This window comes from Neomonachus schauinslandi, chromosome 10 (assembly GCF_002201575.2).
Source record: "Neomonachus schauinslandi chromosome 10, ASM220157v2, whole genome shotgun sequence".
NCBI lineage: Eukaryota > Metazoa > Chordata > Mammalia > Carnivora > Phocidae > Neomonachus > Neomonachus schauinslandi.
The window spans coordinates 111,900,704-111,908,300 of NC_058412.1; the positions used below are offsets into that span (position 1 = coordinate 111,900,704).

At 41.0% G+C, this 7,597-nt stretch overlaps 1 pseudogene; it reads left to right on the forward strand.

The window, feature by feature from the left end:
• Positions 1-265: 265 nt before the first annotated feature.
• On the forward strand, positions 266-3,583 carry LOC110579658 (annotated as a pseudogene).
• Positions 3,584-7,597: the final 4,014 nt, after the last annotated feature.

Here is a 7,597-nt window from a genome sequence, read left to right on the forward strand (position 1 = left end):
CCTACTAGGATTTTTATACTCAAACCCAAGAGATCAGTTTATAAAAATTGTGGTCAGATGTGACTGTTTATTGTTAATTATGAGAATAAAACTCACAGAATGCAGGGTGGAAGGCAAAAAGCTTGGAATGATTACTTAATTGTTGTCAAATAATTTGGATTTTTGCACATACACTGGGCTTGAGTTTACTAATAAATCAAAAATTGCTATGGAGGGGAGGGAAGTATATCTGTGTTCAGTGTCCTATGTACACACTTAGCAAGCCATGAGTCTGACTTCCAATTCCAGCACACTTGTTGAGTGGATCACAGCAGTTACCATTGCTGCTGGAACAGCTACAACTGGTTATGTAGCTTACAAAAGATTTTGTGTTAAAGATCCCTGCAGCAGGATGTCCACTATCACCACTGCTATTCAACATAGTATCAGAAGTCCTAGCCACAGCAATCAGACAACAGAAAGAAATAAAGGTATCCAAATTGACAAAGAAGAAGTCAAACTCTCACTGTTTGCAGATGATATGATACTTTATGTGGAAAACCCAAAAGACTCCACCCCCAAACTGCGAGAACTCATACAGGAATTCAGTAAAGTGGCAGGATATAAAATCAATGCACAGAAATCAGTGGCACTCCTATACACCAACAACAAGACAGAAGAAAGAGAAATTAAGGAGTCGATCCCATTTACAATTGCATCCCAAACCGTAAGATACCTAGGAATAACTCTAATCAAAGAAGCAAAGAATCTGTACTCAGAAAACTATAAAATACTCCTGAAAGAAATGAGAAGGACACAAAGAAATGGAAAAACATTCCATGCTCATGGATTGGAAGAACAAATATTGTGAAGATGTCAATGCTACCTAGAGCAATCTACACATTCAATGCAATCCCCATCAAAATACCATCCACTTTTTTCAAAGAAATGGAACAAATAATACTAAAATTTGTATGGAACCAGAAAAGACCTTGAATAGGCAGAGGAACGTTGAAAAAGAAAAGCAAAGCTGGTGGCATCACAATTCCAGACTTCCAGCTCTATTACAAAGCTGTCATCATCAAGACAGTATGGTACTGGCACAAAAACAGACACATAGATCAAAGGAACAGAATAGAAAGCCCAGAAATGGACCCTCAACTCTATGGTCAACTAATCTTCGACAAAGCAGGAAAGAATGTCCAATGGAAAAAAGACAGTCTCTTCAACAAATGGTGTTGGGAAAATTGGACAGCCACATGCAGAAGAATGAAACTGGACCGTTTCCTTATACCACACACAAAAATAGACTCCAAATGGGTGAAAGACCTCAATGTGAGACAGGAGTCCATCAAAATCCTAAAGGAGAACACAGGCAGCAACTTCTTCGACCTCAACTGTAGCAACTTCTTCCTAGAAACATCGCCAAAGGCAAGGGAAGCAAGGGCAAAAATGAACTATTGGGACCTCATCAAGATAAAAGGCTTTTGCACAGCAAAAGAGACAGTCAACAAAACCAAAAGACAACCGACAGAATGGGAGAAGATATTTGCAAATGACATATCAGATAAAGGGCTAGTATCCAAAATCTATAAAGAACTTCTTAAACTCAACACCCAAAGAACAAATGATCCAATCAAGATATGGGCAGAAGACATGAACAGATATTTTTCCAAAGACATCCAAACGGCCAACAGACACATGAAAAAGTGCTCAATATCGCTCGGCATCAGGGAAATCCAAATCAAAACCTCAATGAGATATCACCTCACACCAGTCAGAATGGCTAAAATTAACAAGTCAGGAAATGACAGATGCTGGCGGGGATGCGGAGAAAGGGGAACCCTCCTACACTATTGGTGGGAATGCAAGCTGGTGCAGCCACTCTGGAAAACAGTATGGAGGTTCTTCAAAAAGTTGAAAATAGAGCTACCATATGATCCAGCAATTGCACTACTGGGTATTTACCCCAAAGATACAAATGTAGGGACCCAAAGGTGTACATGCACCCTGATGTTTATAGCAGCAATGTCCACAATAGCCAAACTGTGGAAAGAGCCAAGACGTCCATGGACAGATGAATGGATAAAGAAGATGTGGTGTATATATACAATGGAATATTATGCAGCCATCAAAAAGAATGAAATCTTGCCATTTGCAACGACGTGGATGGAACTGGAGGGTATCATGCTGAGCAAAATAAGTCAGTCAGAGAAAGACATGTATCCTATGACCTCACTGATACGAGGAATTCTTAATCTCAGGAAACAAACAGGGTTGCTAGAGTGGTGGGGGGTGGGAGGGATGGGGTGGCTGGGTGATAGACAATGGGGAGGATATGTGCTATGGTGAACACTGTGAATTGTGCAAGACTGTTGAATCCCAGATCTGTACCTCTGAAGCAAATAATACATTATATGTTTAAAAAAAAAAAGAAGAAAATAGCAGGAGGGGAAGAATGAAGGGGGGAAATCGGAGGGGGAGACGAACCATGAGAGATGATGGACTCTGAAAAACAAACTGAGGGTTCTAGAGGGGAGGGGGGTGGGAGGATGGGTTAGCCTGGTGATGGGTATTAAAGAGGGCACGTACTGAATGGAGCACTGGATGTTATATGCAAACAATGAATCATGGAACACTATATCAAAAACTAATGATGTAATGTATGGTGATTAACATAACATAATAAAAAAAAAAAAGAAACTTAAAAAAGATCCCTGCAGCAAATCTATGGTAAGTTTTCACATCCAGAAAGAAAGCCCCAAGATAGTATGCTTTTGATATGGAGGATTTGGGCGATAAAGCCGTACACTGCCATTACTAAAGTTCTGAAAAGTTTCTGTGATGGGGCTCACACAAAACAGAACAGAGACTGGAGACAACATGAGACCTTTAATCGTTGGGAAAAAAGAAACTTTTTGGTGTTGCAAACGGACTTGTCATGTTACCTGACTGCTTAATTAACATGACCACCACTACTGTCTAAGTCAACTTCCCTGTATTCTTTGCAAACTGCAAGTTTCACAGCACAGCATTTGCCTTATGTAAAACATTATGGTTTTAAAATTTATTTGCTTTTTAAAAAAATAAGGAAAAAAGTAAAAACCAACCTCAGGCTTATGGGTTATCTTGATCTTATAAGGATCTATTTCTTTAAATTTAAAATAATGACATTAGAATATAGTTGTATGTTGAACTTCACATATTAAATTATTCTCAAAATCATGTATATGCAGATTGTATTTGTGAGACTCAAAGAAAAATTACCACTCTGTCATATTAATTGGTTAACCTAGAATGTAAATTGGCTATGATTCAGCTACATTAATTTCTTAATACAATCTAGGAAAACATTTGTTAATGACCTTGATTTTCTTCTTTCTTTTAAGCTCTTATTTAAATTCCAGTTAGTTAACATACAGCGTAATATTAATTTCAGGTATACCTTGATTTTCTTCTTGACAGTGGTAATGACACTGAGCAAATACAAGGTTACTGGGAAGCACTCAAATCATCCTTTACAAACGAGATGCAGTCACTGTCTGTTGAACTCAGAGAAGATGCTAATGGCGTTTCTGGTCTCAAGGGAGATATAGGGGTCTAATTTCAACAGGGTGATTTCAACCTTTGCTCTGGACCCACCCTTCCCCACCTCCAGAAAAAAAGTATATTTATCCCAGAGTAAGCTCTCTTGGACACTGAGTGTCAGAGGAAATCTTTGCTCCCAGAGCACATCTCCCCACCCCCCTCCCTTTCCCTACCCACACCCTCCATCCCAACCCCCGTCCCCACCCTCAGCCAGGGCAGATTATTTCCTCTTGCTCCCCTGCCCTGCTCTCTCACCCAGATGATCTGGGAGTCTGCAAGCCTACAACCACTTAACTATTAACCAACCCTTCTTGAATGCTGACTGATTGGCAAAGGAATATGTAAAGAAAATCAGCTACTGGTTCCATTATAGAATGAATAGTTGCTGTTTTCTGAGTCTAGCTCTCTCCTTGTGTCCCAAACCAAATCATCTTCTGACTCCATCAATCACACTACCTCCTCCCCCTGACCACAAGCTGGGTGCTCAAACCCATGCCTCACCTATATTTTTTTTAATTGAAATTGGCCTGGCCAAAGTGAATGGTGTAACATGTAGCTCCAGTTGGACCAATCAGAATTCTTTCCCAGGATATTTCCATTTGGCATGATACTTTATGTGGAAAATCCAAAAGACTCCACCCACAAATTACTAGAACTCATACAGCAATTCAGTAATGTGGCAGGATACAAAATCAATGCACAGAAATCAGTTGCTTTCTTATACACTAACAATGCAACTGTAGAAAGAGAAATTAGAGAAACGATTCCATTTACAATAGCACCAAAAACCGTAAGATACCTCGGAATAAACCTAACCAAAGAGGGAAAGGATCTATATTCCTGGAACTACAGAACACTCATGAAAGAAATTGAAGGAGACACAAAAAATTGGAAAAACATTCCATGCTCATGGATCGGAAGAATAAACATTGTTAAAATGTCTATGCTACCCAGAACAATCTATACCTTCAACGCCATCCCGATCAAAATTCCAATGACATTTTTCAAAGTGCTGGAACAAACAATTCTAAAATTTGTATGGAATCAGAAAAGACCCCGAATCGCCAAGGAAATGTTGAAAAAGAAAAACAAAGCTGGGGGCATCACTCCATGTTGATGGAGAACTAGGTATTTGCTTGATGTCAAAGTTTTACCCCACAGATTATTAGCCAGTGACAGAGGGGGGAGATGTAACATTAGAAGGTAGAGATGAAGCAGCATCACCTTAATCCAGTGTCCAGACTTACCATGATTAATACTGGCACATTCTGAAAATGTGTGACGCCTAATGGCGTGTGATACAAAACACACAGCAACACCACGAAATATTACTGTCAAAAATGTTTAACCTAAACTGAATGAACTCTTTACATTTAACTGCAGGTTTATAGAAAATTCAGAGAACAGAAGAACAAATTAAACAACCTCACAAGAAAATAATCAGATGAATTAAGAATCAAGTTTGCTACAAGAAAACTGCCTCAGCTCTTGAAAAGACAATGATGGGGCGGGGTGGGGGGGGACTACTCTAGATTAAAAAGGAATGAAGAGCCATAACAATGAAATACAATGCATTGTCCTTAATTGGATCTTGGTTTGAAAAGGGAACAAAAATTGTAAAAGACAATTGGGAACAATTAGGGACAACTGAATATGTTGTCAGGAATGCTATGTCCCCCACTAGCCTCTGGGGCTCTCATCTGTCCATGCTTCCTCTGCAGATCTTTCCCTACCCACACCCTCCATCTCAACCCCCGTCCCCACCCTCAGCCAGGGCAGATTATTTCCTCTTGCTCCCCTGCCCTGCTCTCTCACCCAGATGATCTGGGAGTCTGCAAGCCTACAACCACTTAACTATTAACCAACCCTTCTTGAATGCTGACTGATTGGCAGCCCTTCTGCTTGGCTTGTCCTTCTCCTGCTACCTCATAAAAAAGGATTCCTGATTTGCATCCTATGGCTGCAGCTTCACCTTAGAGCATTACTGTTATTGCCCTAGTCATGGCCTTGATGCCATTCCTCCAGCCAAGGTGCCAGGCTCTCAAACACACAACCCTTGGAGTCAGATTGACATGGGCGTGAATTTTATTTCTGCTACTTACTCATAGTAAGACATCTCCTGAGAAACTTGAACTCCCACTACCTCCAATTCTTTACCTGCAAAATGGGGAGAATATTCCTCGCCTGGAATAATTGCTAAAAGTACTAAATGATATCACTTATGTAACACCCCTGAACACTCTGTAGCCCAGTTATACTCAATAGAAATGGGTTCTTTTCCTTCCATGTCATAAATCGGGGCAGTCCTGTGTTCATGTTACATTTCTGGTCTTTCATTCATTCATTTGAAAACTATTTAATGAGGACCTAGTATGTATGGGGTAAGTGTTAAATTCTTGGGGCTCCAAAGTGAGCAAGATAAATAGGGCTTTGTTCTGATGGGAATTACATTCTAATGGCAGAAGACAGACATAAAAAATAAATTAATAGGGGTACCTGACTGGCTCAATTGGTAGGCATGCAACTCTTGATCTCAAGGTTGTGAGTTCAAGCCCCACACTGAGTGTAGAGATTACCTAAAAATAAAATCTTCAAAAAAATTAATATATTATGATGTAAAACAAGCATGTCTTTTAATTGGTCCCATGTCTTCGGTTTACTGCCGACCCAAGGTCACATGGGCTGTTATAAGATAATGTATGACACCATGTAAGGTAGTGCTTAGCATTTCCTTCCATCCCTGGGTCTCTGAACCCTCGCTCACTTGGGCATGAATTTATTTTGCATGGGAGAACTGTTCTCTTCCATCCATTCTCAGTTCCTGGTTTGTTAACTGGTCCTCCAGTGGAGTGTATCTGACCCTCCAGCAATGGCCATCCTGACCATACCAATTTGCATGAGGAAGAAGTAGCCTGGGGCCCCTTGCCAGATTCATACAGCTTCCCTCTTTCCCTCATGGCTGAGTGTGCCCTACCTTACGCCAAGATGGGCTAACAGTCAACATGGGAAAAACACCATTTCTACCCTTCAGGAACCCTCAGTCCAAGGATGGAAGAAACTGTCTCTTGAGAAGTATCCAAGGTGCTATGAAGGACCACATCACATGGAGTTCACAGCTGACTGCTCCAGATACCAAAAGAAATCAACACCTCCATCAACCATGGATCTCCTGAGCTGTAAAGAGAAATACATGCTGAAGTGAGAATCTAAATGCATGAGTCCAGCCTCTCTGAGCACTGTTCCATCACAAAACTTGCTCTCCTAATCTAGCCTACCCATCTGGACATGACCACAGGAGCTCAGTTAAGGTAAGAAAAACATCTGAGTAAGAAAAAACAAAGCATGGGAGAGGGGAAAGGACCCAAACCATGGAGTCCCTTGGGATCTAACTATCCATGGAAAGAACAGGGCCCAAGAGTAATTTGTTATAATCAGAAATGTTTCTTTTCAGGACAGCTCCATGGGCCTAAAGCCAAAACTGTGTCTGATGAAGCACCCAAAGGTGTCATTGGCCCTCCAAAGTCAGCATCACCTGTAGCACCCTGCACTGTCCCCACGGGTCTCACCAGACTCCACTTGACTTTCCAGTAACAACATTTTCCAGTAAGTAGTTTTCTTCTCTGCAGATGAGCCCTCGAAGTAAACTCCTGTTCTGGGAGGGGTACAGCTTTGACTTTGTTTAGCTTTATGTTGTTGGGTTTTTTTTGTTTTGTTTTGTTTTGTTTTAAGATTTTTTTTTTATTTATTTATTTGACAGAGAGAGAGACAGAAAGACAGGGAACACAAGCAGGGGGAGTGAGAGAGGGAGAAGCAGGCCTCCCGTGGAGCAGATGCGGGGCTCGATCCCAGGACCCTGGGATCATGACCTGAGCCAAAGGCAGACGCTTAATGACTGAGCCACCCAGGCGCCCCACTTTATGTTGTTTTAATATGGGAAGAGGGAGAGTAATTTGTTCAGGGTTCTTAAAGGACTTCTGAGCTCTGAAAGGGCTGCCTGTTGGCAGAGACTTAGGTTTGTCATACAGATCAG